The sequence below is a fragment of the Saimiri boliviensis genome, chromosome 4 (genome assembly GCF_048565385.1).
Source record: "Saimiri boliviensis isolate mSaiBol1 chromosome 4, mSaiBol1.pri, whole genome shotgun sequence".
NCBI lineage: Eukaryota > Metazoa > Chordata > Mammalia > Primates > Cebidae > Saimiri > Saimiri boliviensis.
In genome coordinates this window covers 10,638,926-10,657,695 of record NC_133452.1, presented here as the reverse complement: position 1 = coordinate 10,657,695, position 18,770 = coordinate 10,638,926, and positions in this window count along the sequence as shown.

The window sequence follows — 18,770 nt, the reverse complement described above, 5'->3', positions numbered from 1 at the left end:
AACTCAAGCCTGTAGGGCAGAAGGTCTTAACCCAGTGTCCAGAAACGGAGTTATCTGAAGCCCTTGCAATTGTCTTCAGAATATCTGTATATTTTTCACAAACTTTACAAAGACATACATGACCCCTAACAGCTTGCCAGAGAGGCTGAGAAGCCATCGTCTTCTCGGGCTGATCTGTAGTGACCATGTGGAGAACAGGCTCCGGGGAGAGAGTGGGGGCAGGACACTGGCAGGGAGAGGGGACAGTGCTGGTGCCATGGCGCTGGCAGGGCTGCAGAGCAGTGACGCAGATTCTGAGAGTTAGGGGTTACAGTAGGAGAGCAGAGAGGTTGACTGGAGGGGAAACGGGAGACAGGGAAGAATCTGGCATTTCTAGCCTGAGGAGGCACATGATGGTACCACCCCATGAAGGAGGGACTGCAGGGAGCAGAAGAGCTCTGGAGGGAAGGCCATGGATTTAGACACTTTGTTTCTAAGCTTCCTGTGGGAAAGATGCTCAGAGATGGCTGAAAACGTGTTCAAAGATTGTGGGGTGGTCAGGGGTACAGACAGGAATAACCATTAACATGTGTTTAGGGTCAGGTTAAAACGAGGACCAAAATGAGATTATCTAGGGGGAAATGTGGCAGGAGAGAGACGGGTAGGAGATGGGAGCCTTAGATACACCAGCCATTAGAGTGGATAGATGAGCTCGGGAGGGAGATGGAGGAAGAAATGGCCTGCGGGGTGGAAGGCAGACAAGCATGCGACATAGACGAGTGTTGAGAAGGAAAGAGTCATCATGTCAAACGCTGCTGGGAAATCAATCCAGTGTGATAAGGTTATAAACTCTTCAATGGACTTTGCACATGGAAAGTGACAGCTTGCCTTAGCCAAAACAATTCTACCATCTCAATCCAGATGGAAGAAAGAGGGCGGTGGAGTTAAAAGGGTTATAGAGGTAATGAAGAAGAGACAGAGAGGTAGCCAGGCATCATGCAGAATCCAGGAAGATTTTGTGCTTTCTACCTAGAAGAGATGGGAGCTTATGGTAGCCTACGAGAGATGGTCTGAAAAGGGGAGGGGGCAGACGCAGGAGAGAAGGGTAAAGGTGGAGGAGACAAAGCCTCTGAAGAGGCAGATAGGCTTGGAACATGGGTCAGTTTTCTACGGGAACTGGAGATTTTTAGAACCACACAGAGCTTTAAAGAAAGCCATCCAAGCCCCGCAATGGATGGATGGATGGATGCAGCTAAGATGCAGTGAAGACCTCGACTTCCTGCCATCACAGAGAAGGGTGGTGGCAGAGAGAGCTCCTCATCCTCCAGGAGAGAGCTGATGTTCTGGTTCTCCTCCTTGCACTTTTGGAAATAAGCATGAGTTGCTGGTGGCGGGTTTCACGTGGTCTGGGGCTGGCTGACAACCATATACTTCTGCATCCAACACTGAGTTATCCATGGCTTATGACCAGCGTCCAGAGAACGTGTCCAGCAATGTCTGCCAGAGGTCAGCCTCATAATTTGTGCAGTTTTATTTCTCTGTCATTGACCTGGAACAGCATGGAGGATCCCCACAATTAGTGTGGTAGATGCTGCTGCGTGAAGCAGGGGAGTGGGCATCTTGGGAAAGAGAGGCGGGATTCAGGCACCCAAATGAATTCAGACAAATGGCTCAAAGTGGGGAAAAACCTGAAGTTTTCCAGGAATGAGGTTTCGAATTATCATCACATATGCATAGAGGATAAAGATTCAAAAGGTATAGCTCAGCAGGAAGAAATGCAACTATGAGAACACAACTACTTTCAAAAGCCAAAATATCATGTTTCCATTACCATCAGTTTTGGTCTCAATTCCTATAGTATTAAATCCAACTCAGATCTTTGCATGTTTAAAAAGCTGCACTAAAACAAGTCAGAAAAAGGAAAAAAGTGAGAGGGAATGGAAAACACATCTTACATAGAAAAGATAAAGAATTACAGGAAACAAGCCTTGAGCACTACTGTGACCATCCCAAAATTTTTTAGAAAAAGGCCTGATGCAAATATATATGTTTTTAAAAATATATCTTTAAAGGACTGTTTTACAGTTACTCAAAGAGTATTAAAGATGCCATCATTTTCTTCACTTTTTAAAAGAATCAATAAGAGACAAAAAGCCAAACAGAAGTTGGTTAATCTAGAAATGTCTGGTGTTGGAATGTAGATTAGTGCCATCAGTATGGAACAACATGTAAGTTTTCCCCAAAATTAAAAATAGAATTGCTACATGACTCAGCAACCCACTTCTGTGTATATACTAAAAAAAATGAAATCAACCCCTCATAGAGCTATCTGCACGCCATGTTCATTGCAGCATTATTCACCATAATAGTCAAGATACGTGTGTGAGTCTCTTTTGTGCTGCTGTAACAATATCTGAGCCTGGGTAATTTATAAAGAACAGAAGTTTACTTTTCTCACAGTTCTAGAGGCTGGGAAGTCCAAGATCAAGGCACAAGCATCTGACCATGGTCTTCTTGCTGCATTATCATGTGGTGGGAGGCAGAAGGGCAAACGGACAAGTGGGGGCAAAACTAGCCCTTTTATAAGGATATTAATCACCTCTCAAAGGTCCCACCTCTTATTACTATATGATGGTCATTAAATTTCAGCATGAGCTTTGGAGGGAAGAAGTATCCAGACAAGAGCAGTGTTGGAACAACCAAAGAGTCTCTTGGCAGATGAAGGAATAAAGAAATTGTGGTTTATACTAAGGGGAGTATCACGCAGTCTTTCAAAAGGAGACCCTGCCATTTGCAACAACATGGATGAAATTAGAGGCCATTATGCTCATTGAAATAAGCCAGACAGAGAAAGAAAAATATTGTGTCATTTTATATTTCTGCTTAATTGAAGAAATCACATACAGTACATGAAGACAGAGAATGAAAACCAGTTATCAGAGGCACAGGGAAATAGAGTGGTGTAGGGCAAAATGTACAAAGCTGCAGTTATGTAGAATGAATAAGAGATCTGATGTATAATATGAAGTCTATAGTTAATAATATAGTATTTTATACTGGTCATTTGCCAAGAAAGTAGCGTTTAAATACTCTTATGACAAGAGAGAGAGAACGGTAACTACATGGAATGCTGGGTATGCTAATTTGCTTGACTACAGTAATAACTTCACTATGTAAATGTATATCAAAATAAATACATCAGTCTGGGCATGGCGGAATACACTTGTGATTCCAGCACTTTGGCAGAGCGAGTCAGGCAGACTGCTTTATCCCAGGAGTCTGAGGCCAGCCTGGGCAACACGGCAAAACCTCATCTCCACAAAAGAACACAAAAATTAGCTGGGCATGGTGGCATGTGCCTGTAGTCCCAGCTACTCAGACTGCTGAGGTGAGAGGATCACTTGAGCCCAGGAGGCCACAGCTGCAGTGAGCTGAGAGCAAGCCACTGCACTCTAGCCAGGGCAACAAAGTGAGACTTTGTCAAAAAGAAGGAAAGGAAAGGACAGGACAGGAGAAAGGAAACGATAAGAGGAAGGACAGGAGAGAAGAAAGAAAGGGAAGGGGAGGGGAGGGAAGGAAAGGGGAAGGGAGGGGAGGGGAGGGGAGGGGAGGGGAGGGGAGGGGAGGAGAGGGAAAGGGAAATGAAGGGGAAGGGAAGGGAAAAAGAAAGAAAGAAAAGAAAAGAAAGGAAGAAAAGAGAAAGAAAGGAAAGAAAAAAGAAAAGAAAAGAAAGAAAGGGAAAGAGAAATAAAGGAAGAAGGAAGGAAGGAAGAAGGAAAAGATGAAAGGTATATCAAAATACGTTGTAAACTTTAAATATATACAATTTTTAAGGTACTTAATTTATTGGACAAAAAAAAGTCTGATGGCCTTAATTTTTTTTTATTGCATTTTAGGTTTGGGGGTACATGTGAAGAACATGCAGGATTGTTGCATAGGCACACACATGGCAGTGTGATTTGCTACCTTCCTCCCCTTCACCTGTATCTGGCATTTCTCCCCATGCTATCTCTCTCCATCTCCCCACCTCCCCGTCCCTCCCCGATTTCCCCCCAACAGACCCCAGTGTGTAGTGCTCCCTCCCTGTGTCCATGTGTTCTCATTGTTCAACACCCGCCTATGAGTGAGAACATGCGGTGTTTGATTTTCTGCTCCTGTGTCAGGACTATTAAGAGATGTTATAGAGTTTCTCTCCCTAGAAACTGTTAAAAATGGAAGTACTGCTGTAAATTCACAGCTGAAGAACAATTTGATTATGTCTTAAAAGGCTTAAAAAATATTCCTATCTAGCCTGGTGCGGTGGCTCACGCCTGTAATCTCAGCATTTTGGGAGGCCAAGGTGGGTGGATCATGACATCAATAGATTGAGACTATCCTGGCCAACACGGTGAACTCTATCTCTACTAAAAATACAAAAATTAGCTGGGTGTGGCAGTGCGCACCTGTAGTCTCAGCTACTCAGGAGGCTGAGGCAGGAGAATCACTTGAACCCAGGAGGTGGATGTTGCAGTGAACCGAGATTGTGCCACTGCAGTCCAGCCTGGCAACAGAGCAAGACTCCATCTCAAAAAAAAATAAAAAATAAAAAATCATATGCTTTAGTCCAAAATTCCACATGGGATTTAACAAAGAAGCTCTAATTCTAGCTTCTTTGTTTAATGGTTCTGTGGCATTGGATATCTCTAAGCCTAATGGAATTCTTGATCCATTAAATGGGCTAGTAACATCAAATCACAAGTTATATTAAGAAATAATCAAAATCAGGCCGGGCGCGGTGACTCAAGCCTGTAATCCCAGCGCTTTGGGAGGCCTAGGCGGGTGGATCACGAGGTCAAGAGATCGAGACCATCCTGGTCAACATGGTGAACCCCGTCTCTACTAAAAATACAAAAATTAACTGGGCATGGTGGCGTGTGCCTGTAATCCTGGCTACTCAGGAGGCTAAGGCAGGAGAATTGCCTGAACCCAGGAGGCGGAGGTTGCGGTGAGCCGAGATCGCACCATTGCACTCCAGCCTGGGTAACAAGAGTGAAACTCCATCTCAAAAAAAAAAAAAAGAAAGAAAAAAAAAAAAGAAATAATCAAAATCATGTACACTATGTTAGCATAGTAACTAAAAAACGACTGCTTACCAAATATTAGTTGTTTACATGCCTATGTTTATGTGTTCATCTAATTACATAAAACTGGAAAATAATATTAATACAGTAATTAGTTGAATATATATCAGTATATCCAAACTATAATAACTACTCAACTACTAAAATAATGTCAGAAAATATTTACAAAATAGGAAAAATTCACAATATATTTTTCTGTGCATTCTGATACTATCCCTGTATGTGTAAACTTAGAATTTAATCTTAAAATACAACTAAATGTTCTCAAAAGTTCAGTGGTAGATTAAAAAGTGAATTTTTTACTTTTATATTTGTCTATATTTGCTTAATTTTGTACAATAAATGTATTACTTTCATAGTCAAAAATTATAAATTAAATGTTCTATTTAAAATTTAAGCTTAGAAAATTATCTGGCTTGCATGATATCATTAAAGTAGCAGAACTCTGTTTTAAAATTTCCTAAATATTGTTCCAAATAGTATCTGGGAGGAGGTTCAAGTTAGCTTCAGAAAATGATTCCTGGAATATCCGGCCTCAGAAGCAGTTTATAAAGGTTGCAGATGCGCTCTATCAGCTGATAGAAAACTGATCAATATAGCGTCCACCTATGTGTTACCAGTAGCACTGCCCAGAGACGTCACCCTTGGGGTGGGCGTGGTTATAGACCCCTGTGAGTTCCTCACGGAAAGCGTTGGACCCTCTTTACAGAAAATACACATTCCCATTTACACATAGAATGTGGGGCTCTGTTTCGGAGGCTGCAAGGACCCCCTGCCCTTGAGCCCTCCACCAGTTTCTCTTAGGAGACATGCTGATGAGAAAGAGCTGCTTCCCTCTGACTTAAGAGTGAAGTGGAAAGTCCCTCCCTTCTGATTTCAGAGAAGTCAGAGCTTGGTGTAATGGAGCTAAATGAGCAGCCTCTTCTCTTCCTTTATCTTCGCATGACAGGGAGAACTAACAGTCATAAAACAGAGAGCTGCCTCATAGATGACCCGTTAATTAAAGATACTGATTCAGGAGGCTGAGGCAGGAGAATTGCCTGAACCCAGGAGGCGGAGGTTGCAGTGAGCCGAGATCGCGTCATTGCACTCCAGCCTGGGCAACAAGAGCGAAACTCCGTCTCAAAAAAAAAGATACTGATTAAGATCAGCTTGAATAATCTAAGCATAGTGAATAAATCTCCTATCCCTCATTTGGGGAACAGGGGTCACTGGTAATTGCAGGTCCCGTATCTATAGACTAAGACCAACTGAATTTTTGCTCTGAGGTCAAATATTAGAGCAGTTTTAGACTCAGTGGTTTTAAATGATAACTGTTTTTTAATGACATCAATATAGAAGCTAGTAGAATTAGGAGCTCCTTTCTTTTAAAAACTTTGGATTTTTAAAATATACTGTAAAACTTTCAATACATACAGTTTTAAATATGTGGTTTTCATGCAAGTAGGGGTTGGAGAGTTCACCGCCGGGATGCAGGTCTGAGGATATGCGATCCTCTTGGAGTCTGAACGCCCGAGGGGGCTTTGAGAGCTGCTGCCCCCGGTGGCGAAGTTCCAGCACTGCAAGGAAAGAGCGCCCATTGCAGAGATGCAGGGACCACAGTTTCAAGTTCCGAAGCGACACGTTCAAAGTTAAGTGATGGCAGACATGTCACATTGCTTTAGACATTCATCTTTATGAAACTTTACACGAGCCTTCCACGTGTCCGCCATGTGTTCCTGTGTCACTTCATCTTGAAGAGGTTCGTTGGCTGGCACATTTATGCCTTCAGCCTGATGAGCAGTCGGTCCAGTGGAACCCTGTCTAGATCATTCCATAAAAGAGATTTAAGGGAGACACTTCCAAGGGATGTGGTTGAAAATTGCCACACGACCAAGTTGCCAAAGAAATACCAAAACACAAGACAAAGACCAAAGAGGCAAGAAGCGGAGTCCGTAAGCCTCTGCTCTGGCTCCACGTTCTGATTTTCCACCCACTGCCCACTTGACCTCACACCCTGCAGTTCCAGACACAGATCCTGGTTTGCCTACCTTGAGGGCAACTTGACCTGAATTCATGACTTCACCCACACATTGCCCACCCTAGATGAGGCATGAATGAAGCTCTGGCCTCAGGCCCCACTGGGTTAAGGGAGTTGACTAGCAGGTGTGGAGGGTACACTCTCAGTCTGATCTATGGAGTGGTGTGGCTGAGGTCTGTGGTCAGGACCATGACCCCAGCCAACAGGAGACCTGGGAGAGTTCAATGGAAGGGCAGAGATGTGCAAAGTCAGGCAGGCTAAGGCAAAGATGCCCACATCAGGGAAACAGAGGAAGTCCAGCAGCCCTGCTCAGGATCAGAACTCAGTGGGCAGAGGGCTGGCACCCAACCTGTTGGGGAGGGTTCTTCATAATGAAATCCTTCCTTCTACAGGGTGTACAGTAAGGGCAGTGATGACAGCCTCAGCATATTGCCTTCACAGCACGCATGGCAGATGGCATGGATACTGTAAATCAATCCAGGACTCAGGGTGAAAATGGCTGTACAGGCAGCCTTGCCTGCCAGACAAGGAGGAATAGAACATCAGATGAGGTTGATCTGGAGTTGGCAGTGAATGTGAAGAGCCATCAGGACAACCCATAACAAAGGCTAAGACAGGAATGGAAACAAGGCTCTGAGGACTCCTTGCCCCGCCCTTTAACAATAATAATAGCTCCTGTTTATTCAGGGTTTACACTATGAGCTTTGCATGGGTAATTTCATAATCCCCACAAGAAGAAAGCTCCATTGTGATTTCTATTTTAAAAATGAAGAAACCAAGCCTCAGAGAGTAATCTGCAGTAAGGTTTCTAGCAAGAGGAGGAATTGGGATTTGAACCCAGGCAGCCTGATTCTGGGGCTGGATGCTTTGATTAAGCACATTGCACCCTGTGTGGGTCCTCCCTATCACCTCCTCTCTGTGTTCATCTCTTCTAAAGTGTGCTATTTGCCTTGAAGAAGCAATGTCCAGTGTGTGGTGAAACCTGGTGCCTGCTTCTCCATACTTCCTGAACACTGACACAGGGCATCCCACCTCCGGGGAGCTGATCCTCTCCTGTTCAGGCTAACATCAGAGGGCTGAAGAAGAGGTAAGCCACATATTATAACAGGCATCCAAGGAAGGGCAGAATTAGAGTCAAGTTCTTTTTTTAAAAAAAAAAAAAAAACGAAGAGTAGATTGAAGGGTGCATAATGGGAATACAGTGATTCTGCATCCACGCAAACTGAATGACCTTAAACTTACCTATAGCCCAGGGTCAATTTTCTGATGGATCAATATCAGCTATTCTGATGGCTTGCTCTATTGTCCAATGGACAAAATCAGCATTTCTGGTGGTTTTCTCTCTCATGAAAAGGCCTCTGAGCTACTTGCTTCAGACAACCCTTACAGTACTGAATCAGCACAGTGTTGTATTACAGAACCGAGTGCTCAGTCCCACCATCTAGGGTTCTGTTATGGGGATCATTACAATACAAGATCAAAGCCACGCACTGACCAACCCCAGCAGCTCATGGTCTTCTGACACCTCCTCTGGCCAGGTGTATCTGGCTTTTGCCTCCCTCTGAAGATGCCCATTCTAACCGGACCACTCTGCAGAAGGTATGATAGAGGAGATTGTCAAAGTACCTGGAAGCTTCTCAAATGAACCAAAACAAAAATCATAGAACCCTCTCCTAATCCACCCAAAAGGGAGTAAATGAGGCAAAGCATCTCAGGCAGACAGAGAAAACAGAGCCATAAAAGAGTAAAGAAAAGGAAATTTCCCATTGGTGTTAATCTGCAGTAACAGGGCCTGAACATTTGTCCTGGTTGTTGCAGAAAAATACAGAAAAGGAGGCTGTGAGGAAGGGATAGGTGGGTGACTTTTTAATGGTATCTCTTTCGAGGTCATCCATGCATCAGGAGGCAGAATCCAGGATGCCTGCCTTGGCTGCATCCTCTCAGCAGCAGGTGAATCCCTTAGTCCCCGAAGAAGTAGACCAACCTCAGTGTTCACTCATGGACCAAACACCACATCAAACTACATAGGAACAACCCCATAGCTCAGGATCTGCAAGGTTGAATACACAAGTCACTTCAGACAACTGCAGCTGCACCAAATGCCCCTCTGCTTCAGAGCATTCGCTCAGCGGTGTAGCCCTCTTCAGCAAGGCAGGAACTGCCCACGTCTGCCACCTTCCAGACAAGTCGGAGGCAGCTGATGGAGCCCCTTGCTGAGACCCATTGATGTGGTTTGGGTGTCTGTCCTCTCCAAATCTCATGTTGAAATGTGACCTCCAGTGCTGGAGGTGAGGCCTGGTGGGAGACTTCTGGATCACAGGTTACAGATCCTTATTAATGGCTCAGTGCTGTCCTCACAATAGTGAGGAAGTTCTTGTGAGATCTGGTTGTTAAAAGTGTGTGGCATCTCCCCATTCTCTCTCTCTCTGTTGCTCCGGCTCTCGCCATGCGATGTGCCCACTCTCTCTTCGCCTTCTGCCATGATTGTAAGCTTCCTGAGGTCCTTACCAGAAGCAGATGCTGGAGCCTATAGAACTGTGACACAATTAAACCTCTTTTCTCTATAAATTTCCCAGGCTCATGGATTTCTTTGCCGCAACACAAGAACAGCCTAATACACCCGATCTCTCTCATCTTCCCAGAGCTGCTGCACTTTCAGTAGTTACTTTGCTGACAATGAGCCAAAGACCCACTAGGAAATGGAGCTTCTCATCTAACATGTCTAGAAGAACAGAACACTCTTTTTTAAAAAGCTTATTATCATGAAACCACTTTCATGTTCTAAACGGGTCCCATTGATTGGCAAACACCGTGAAGTTTGTATTTTTTTTAAATGAAACTCTCAGCTACATACTATGGGATTTCAATTATACAATATTTTGGAAAAGGCAAAACTATGGTCACAGGAAAAAGATCAGTGTTCGCCAGGAGCTGAGGGCAGGGAGGAATTAATCAGTGGAGCCCAGAGGAACTTCAGGGAAATGACACTAGTCTGTATGACACTACAATGGTGGACACATGTCATTATACATTTGTCCAAACCCATGGGATGTATAACATCAAGAGTGAAGCCTAGGCATACGATCAGCTTTGAGTAATAATGACATCAGTGCGGGCATATTGACTGTTACAAATTGATCACTCTGGTGTGGGATGGAGATGGAGGGGAGGGGGTGCAGGAGTGGAGACAGACGGGATATGGGGATCTCTGAATCTTTCATTGCATTTTGCTTGCTGTGAATTTAAAAGTGTTCTAAAAAACAAAGTCTTTTAACAAGAAAAAAACAGAATGTTTCCTGGAATATTCCAGTGTAGGATGGACCTTCTCTATGAGAAAGTTCAACAATGAACCATGGTAAGAACTGGACTCAAGCTGTGCCGTGTGCATACTCCTGCTGAGCAAATAGCTCATGCCTTCACTTCTGTATTTACTAAATAACGTTATCAACTCACCAGCTCATTGCTATTTCTACTTACAGGTGAAAATAAATAAATAAATAAGATTGTTATAGCATTGTTATAGCTTTGTACAAAGTAAATTATGTTGAAAATATCAGAAGTAAGTAGTATATAAAAAGATATTGGTCCCCCAACACATGCAGCCAGACCTAGCTTGTCCTAATGCCAGAACCACAGACACTATCAAAGAAAATGACTGGGCAGAGATTCATGGCTGCCATTCTAAAAAGTTACAATTTCACGCAATGATTTGCCTAAGGAAACCCCATGGATGGGATAAAGGAAATATAATTAGGTAAACTAATGCAGCCTGCCATATAGATACCAGGTAAACCCTACAGGTACAGAGGTGGGGACATGATGGCCACCACACAAGTCCCTCTCGGCACCTGCCACTGGATGCATTTAGTTGTTTGTGTTCTAATTAATCTCCTTTCTTTATTAGCCCTTGAATTATCCACCTGCCCCTTCTCCTTTGCTCTTCTTGGTCAAGCAGATCTGGTGTAAGCTACCTTTGACCTGCTCTTGCCCTTCAGTGTAAGAGTTCCCACTCTCATGGAATAGGAAGAGTCGGACGCTCTCACTCACCAGAATTCTCCCTCACTTCACTCAGAACTTCCTCATGGGCACCCCGTGTGAATGAACTGATTTCCTGAAGATGAACAGACTCTTAGCAGAAAATGCTGCCCCTGAAATTTGTTATGAAAAGCAGTTGTTAAGTTTGATCTTCATCAATGTTTTGTTCATGGAAAATAGTTATTTTCTTCTGTGAAGGAAAATGAACAATATTCAAAACATACTCAAGCACTTAAGTACAGTTTACATGTAAGAAATCATGTGCTACACACGAATGTTCATTGCAGCACTGTTTACAATAGCAAAGACCTGGAACCAACCCAAATGCCCATCGACGATAGACTGGATAGGGAAAATGTGGTACATATACACCATGGAATATTACGCAGCCATCAAAAATGATGAGTTTGCATCCTTTGTAGGCACATGGATGAACCTGGAAACCATCATTCTCAGCAAACTGACACAAGAGCAGAAAATCAAACACCGCATGTTCTCACTCACAGGTGAGTATTGAACAATGAGAACACATGGACACAGGGAGGGGAGCACTACATGCTGGGGTCCATTGGGGGGAAATGGGGGAGGGACAGGGAGGTGGGGAGGTGGGAAGAGATAGCATGGGGAGATATGACAGATTCAGGTGAGGGGAAGGAAGGCAGCAAACCACACTGCCATGTGTGTACCTATGCAACAATCTTGCATGTTCTTCACATGTACCCCAAAACCTAAAATGCAATTTAAATAAATAAATAAATAAATTTCACATAATAATCATTTAGTATTAAAAAAAAGAAATCATGTGCATGTAATATGCCAATTAAAGGTAAACATGGGATAATATCTCAGCTTAGCAGCATCAATTAATAACCTGAATAGGGAGTTCTCTGAACCGCAGCTGGTTCTGAGAGATGCCCTAGAAAAAGAAAAATGAAATTCAATTAAAATAACTTGATTGTTAGAATTCCATTTATGTTCTTATTGTCCACTTTTAAAGTTTGCATGAGATAACCTTTTTCCCCCCACTTAGAGATGGGATCTTGATCTGTCACCCAGGCTCAAGTGCAGTGGCTCAATCATAGCTCACTGCACTGTCAGACTCCCAGGCTCAAGCAATCCTCCCACCTCAGCCTCCTGAGTAGCTAGAATTACAGATGCATACCATGATGCTCAGCTAATTTTTAAAAATTTTTTGTAGAGTCAGAATCTCACTATGTGGCATAAGCTGGTTTCAAACTCCTGGCCTCAAGCAATCTTTCCACCTTGGCCTCCCAGAGTACTGAAATTACAATGTGAGCAACCACACCTGGCCAAAATAATCTTTACTATTCTACTCAATTCCTATAGCCTCCTTCAAGGAAACTGTTCTCCACAGGGCCTAGCACAAATCCTTGCAAATAGTATCAAATAAATAAATTTGATAAACACCTTAATCGATATCAGTGCAATCAGGAAATTCTTTTGGCAGTAGTAATTTTATAAGGTAACAAAGGAACATGCATTCACTTACACTAACAATTTACCATGGCACTAAAGTAGACCTCCATTTCACCAATTTGCTAGGAGTTGTGTCTTTTACATATGTCAGAGACTCTAATGTCCAGAAAGAATATATTTATGACATTCCTAGGAATTATTTGATAAATGATAAGACATGAAGCTGATTTCAACACTAGTTAGGTCATGATTATACATACATGGTCCAGCAGTGAATTTTAAGTGCCCCCCAGTCTCAATGGCCCTCTTCTTCCTGAGAAGTAGGAACCCCATGTTTTATTTGGGATCATTGATTCTCCAGCCTTTGTAGAAGGTAAGGGTGGTACGTGACTAAGTTTCAGTCAGTGAGATATAAGCAAAGATGTTGTGCGTGACTTCTAGAAAATGTCTTTACTAGGAAGGTAAGCCCATCTCCTTCCACCTTCCTGTCATGTGGAAGAAAGTTTAGGGTCTGGAGCTAGTGGGATGGGATAATGACGTCACCTTGAAAATTAAAGCCACACATGGTAAATCAACGTATGGAAGGCACAAGGATTGTGGACACCTTGCTGCCACCAAAGTCCAAAAGGCCCAGGACTTCTTTTACCTGAGCTATCAAAAAATCTCCTGGAAATTATTTCAGCTCCTATGCAGGGAAGGGGTTCCTTACATTCCTTATTAATGTCAGGCTGAGTTCCTTGTCTGGGAAGTAAGATAATCCTGATCTAAGCAGCTCAGCCTGACATTAATAGCCATACAGATGTAGTCTTCTTTTCATTCTTAAAATTTTTGTGCGTACATAGTGTATACGGGGTACATGAGGTATTTTGATACAGGCATGCAATGTATAATTATCACATCAGGGTAAACAGGGTATCCAGTATCTATCATTTCTTTGTGTCACAAACATTCCAATTATGCTCTTTTAGGTTTTGTTTTTGTTTTGTTTTGAGATGGAGTCTCACTCTGTCCCCCAGGCTGGAGTGCAGTGGTGTGATCTTGGCTAACTGCAACCTCTACCTCCTGAATTCAAGTAATTCTCCTGCCTCAGCCTCCCAAGTAGCTGGGATTACAGGTACCTGCCACTATACCCAGCTACTTTTTTTTGTATTTTTAGTAGAGACGGGGTTTCACCATGTTGGCCAGGCTGGTCTCGAACTCCTGACCTCATGATTCACCCACCTCAGCCTCCCAAAATGCTGGTATTACAGGCATTAGCCACCATGCCCTTCTTTAGTTATTTTTAAATGTAAAATATTGTTGACTACAATCATCCTGTTGTGCTATCAAATACTAGTTCTTCTAGTATTTATTCTAACTATATTTTTGTACCAATTAACCATCCCCACTACCCACACCCCCACTACCATTCCCAGCCTCTGGTAACCATCATTCTACTGTCTACGTGAGTTTGATTATTTTAATATTCAGTTCCCACAAATGAATTAGAAGAGAAGTTTGTCTTTCTGTGTTTGGCCTATTTCACTTAACATACTATGCTCCAGATCCATTCATGTTGTTGAAAATGACAGAATCTCATTCTTTTTTATGTTTGAATAGTAGTTCCTTGTGTATATGGACCACATTTTTAAAAATCCATTCATCTGTTTGTGGACACTCAGGTTGCTTCAAAATCTTGGTTATTGTAAATAGTTCTGCAACAAATGTGAGAGTACAGATACCCCTTCAACATACTGATCTCATTTCCTTTGGATAAATACCCAGCAGTAGGATTGCTGGATCATATGGCTAGTTCTAGCTTTAGTCTTTTGAGGAACCTCTATACTCTTCTCTATAATGCCTATACTAATTTAATTCCCACTAACAGTGTATAAGAGTTTGCTTTTCTCCACATCCTCACCAGCATTCATTATTTTATTGCTTGTTTTTTTTTTTGTTTTTTTTGTTTTGTTTTGTTTTGGATAAAAGCCATTTTTACTGGGATGAGACACTATCTCACTGTAGTTTTAACATTCATCTATCTCATAACCAGTGACGTTGAGAGCCTTTCCATATAACCTGTTTGCCATTTGTACAACTTCTTTTGAGAAATGTCCATTCAAATTTTTTGCCCATTTTTAAATCGGATTACTAGATATTTTCCAATTGAGTTGTTTGAACTCTTTAGATATTTTGGTTTTGAATCCCCTTGTCAGATGGAGCATTTGCAAATATTTTCTCCCATTCTGTGGGCTGTCTCTCAACTCTGTTGATTGTTTCCTTTGCTGTGCAGAAGCTTTTAAACTTAATGTGATCCCCATTTGTCCATTTTTTGCTTCGGCTGTCTATGCTTGTAGGCTGTTACCCAAAAAATATTTGCCCCAACCATTGTCCTAGAGAATTTCCCCAATGTTTTCTTTTAGCAGTTTCATAGTTTGAGGTCTTAGATTTAAGTCTTTAATCCATTTTGATTTGACTTTTGTATAGTGAGAGAAAGGTATCTAGTTACATTCTTCTTCAGCATAGGGATATCCAGTTTTCCCAGCACCATATATTGAAAAGACTCTCCTTTCCCCAGTGTATGTTGTTGGCACCTTTGTTGAAAATGAGCTCACTTTAGGTGTATGGATTTATTTCTGGGTTCTATATTCTATTCCATTAATCTACTGTTTTTATGCCAGTACCATGCTATTTAGTTACATAGCTCTGTATTGTAGAGGTATGGTCATAATGCTTTCTCCAGTTTTGTTTGGGAAAGTTTTGACTATTCTAAGTCTTTTGTGGTTCCAAATAAATTTTTGGATTATTTTTTCTATTTCTTTGAAGAATGCCATTGGTATTTGTATTTTTATATGGATTTCACTGAATCTGTAGCTTGTTTTGGGTAGTATGAACATTTTAACAACATGGATTCTTCCAATCCATGAACATGAGATATCTCCATTTCTGTATATGTCTTCATCAATTTCTTGCACAAATGTTTACAATTTTCATTGGAGAGATCTTTCATTTCCTTAGTTAAGTTTATTCCTAGGTATTTTATTTTATTGCTAGCTATTGTAAATGTGTTTTCTTGACTTCTTTTTTAGATTGTTTACTGTTGGCATATAGAAATACTACTGATTTTTGTATGTTGATTTTGTATTCTGCAACTTTACCAAATTTGTTTATCAGCTCTAATAGTTTTTTGGTGGAATCTTCAGGTTGCATCAATATTAATCAGGGATATTGGTCTGTAGGTTTTTTTTTTTCTTTTTTTTTTTAATGTGTCTATTTGGTTGTAGGTTTTTTTTTTTTCTTTTCTTTTTTCTTTTCCTTTTTCTTTCTTTGTTTTTTTTTTTTTAATGTGTCTTTGCATGATTTTGGTATCAGCATAATGCTGGCCTCATAGAATGAGGTTGGAAGTAGTCCCTCCTCTTCTATTTTCCAGAATAGTTTGAGTTGGATTGGTATTAGTTCTTTTATAAATGTTTGGAAGAGTTCAGCAGTGAAGCCATCAGGTCACGAGCTTTTCTTTGCTATAAGAGTTTTTATTACAGCTTCAATCTCATTACTTGTTATTGGTCTTTTCATGTTTTGGATTTCTTCATGGTTCAATCTTGGTAGGTTGCATGTGTCTAGAAACATCCATTTCTTCTAGGTTTTCCAATTTTTTTGGCGTATAGGTGCTCATAGTAGTCTCTAATAATCCTTTGAATTTCTGCAGTGTCAGTTGTAATGTCTCCTTTTTCATCTTTGATTTTGAGTCTTCTCCTTTTTTCTTAGTTAATCTGGCTAAAATTTATTTGTTGGTTTTTTGTTTTTTGTTTTTCAAAATACCAACTCTATTGCATTAATCTTTTGTATAGTTTTTGCTTCAAATTCATTTATTTCTGCTCTGATCATTATTCTTTTCTTCTGCTAATTTTGGGTTTGGTTTGCTCTTGCTTTCTAGTTCTTTAAAATGCATCATTAGGTTATTTGAAGTTTTTCTACTTTTTCATATAGGAACTTATTGCTATAAACTTTCCTCTTAATATTGTTTTCACTGTATCCCGTAGGTTTTGGTATGCTGTATTTCCATTTTCAATTGTTTTATTAAATTTTTTAATTTCTTTGTTAATTTCTTCATTGACTCACTGGTCATTGAGAGCACATTCCAGGTATTTGTATAGTTTCCAAAATTCCTCTTGTTATTGATTTCTAGTTTTATTCCACTGTGATCAGAGAAGATATGTGATATTATTTCTATTTTTTTGAATTTTTTAAAACTCGTTTTTTGGCCTAATATATTGCCTATCCTTGATAATGAGCCAAGAGCTGTGGAAAAGAATGTATATTCTGCTGCCATGAAATGAAATGTTCAATGAACATCTATTAGGTCCATTTGGTCTATAGTGCAGTAACCTTAAGTCCAATATTTTTGTTGATTTTCTATGTGGATGATGTGTCTGATGTGGAAAGTAGGGTGCTGAAGTCTTTAGCTATTATTCTGTTGAGGTCTATTTCTTTCTTTAGCTTTAATAATATTTGCTTTATATATCTGGATGCTCCAGCATTGGGTGAATATATATTTACGACTGTTATATTCTCTTGCTGAATTGGCCCTTTTATCATTGTACAATGACCTTGTCTCTTTTTATAGTTCTTGTCTTCAAACTGATCTTTGTCTGATATAAGTTTAATTGCTCTTGTTCTTTTTTCATTTTTGTTTGCATGGAAAATTTTTTCCATACATTTATTTTCAGTCTATGTGTGTCATTATAAGTGAAGTGTGTTTCTTGTATGCCACAGATCATTAGGTCTTGTTTTTTATCCATTCAGCCACATAGATCTTTTGATTGGAGAATTTAGTCCATTTACTATCAATATTGTTATTAATAAGTAAGGACTTACTCCTATCATTTTGTTAATTGTTTTCTGGATGTTTGTGGGCTTCTCTTCCTTTCTTCTTTCCTTCCTGTTTTTCTTTTAGTGAAGGAGATTTTCTACCAGTTTAGGCAGTAAAAGAGAATTCAAGTCCATAGAGTCTAGCCCCAGGGAGAAATAATTTCTAGTATGCTTTTATGGAATATACCATAAACTGACTCAATGAAATGTTAAGCAAACGCTCATGTCAAAACTCCCCTCCCTTTTATGAGAGGCCACATTTCTTTTGATACTGGGTGAAACAGGCAGCCACTAGAAACTCCTGTAGGTGGCCCCAGGCTGCCCTGCATCCCTGCCCATTTTCAAGTGAGATGACGAAAGGATGACACTGACCAAAATCACTCCAACCTGCAGGTCCCACACAGAAACAGCTCCTTTCTCTGGAGTCTTCACCAGGGACTTGCCCCCTGCCCATTCCAGCATCCCTCATCACCACAGGTTTCCTGAAAGGGAATAAATAAATGAATAGTTCATACCTGAATTATCAAATGATCACAAAGATCAGGCAGAAATCGTTTGCTAAGAGCGAGTGAGAGAAAAAAAGTGACAATGAATCCCCAACCCTCCTTAGACACTCTTATACTACGTTCTCGAACATCCAGGTTCATGCCCTTTAGAAAACAGGACTGAGCTACCTGGAATCACTGGCCAATTATTTGTGTCCAAAACACATTATGGCCCATTTATGTGCAGCAACAAAGTTCCTAGATTCTTCTTTAAAAAAAAAATGTTTAACTCCACTCTGAACAGTTTTTTGCATTTGTCAAGTCATTCGGGCCACCAACTGATACATACAAAATATTTTGAGAATACTGTGTAGTTGTCAGGGTGCTTGAAACCATGCCCCAACCCCTGACCTCCTTCCCAAGTACTACTGAAATAAGAACGTTCTGACCAATTAGACTAACTTTACTCCTAGATGGTGTCTGCCTGAGTCATTTCCTTCAAACAATTCTCTGCATCTTCCTTGACCTCTCATCACTTTGGTGCTTCTATTTGCTTTCCTCTACAAGTCTCCAGCTGTTCAATCCAAGAGCTACCTACTTTTCCCCATCTCCTTCCTCTGAGCATCTCTGGAATGTCTGTATAAGATGTGGTTGTATGAAGCAGACTGTTTCAAATAAATGGGAATATCTTACTTGTATTAGGCATTTACTACCTGCACATGGCACGTTTTATGTACATTTTCACATTTTTTTTAGAGATAAGGTCTCAGTCTGTCTCAGGCTGAAGTACAGCGGCATAATCACAGCTCACTTTAACCTCAAATTCCTGGGCTCAAGTGATCTTCC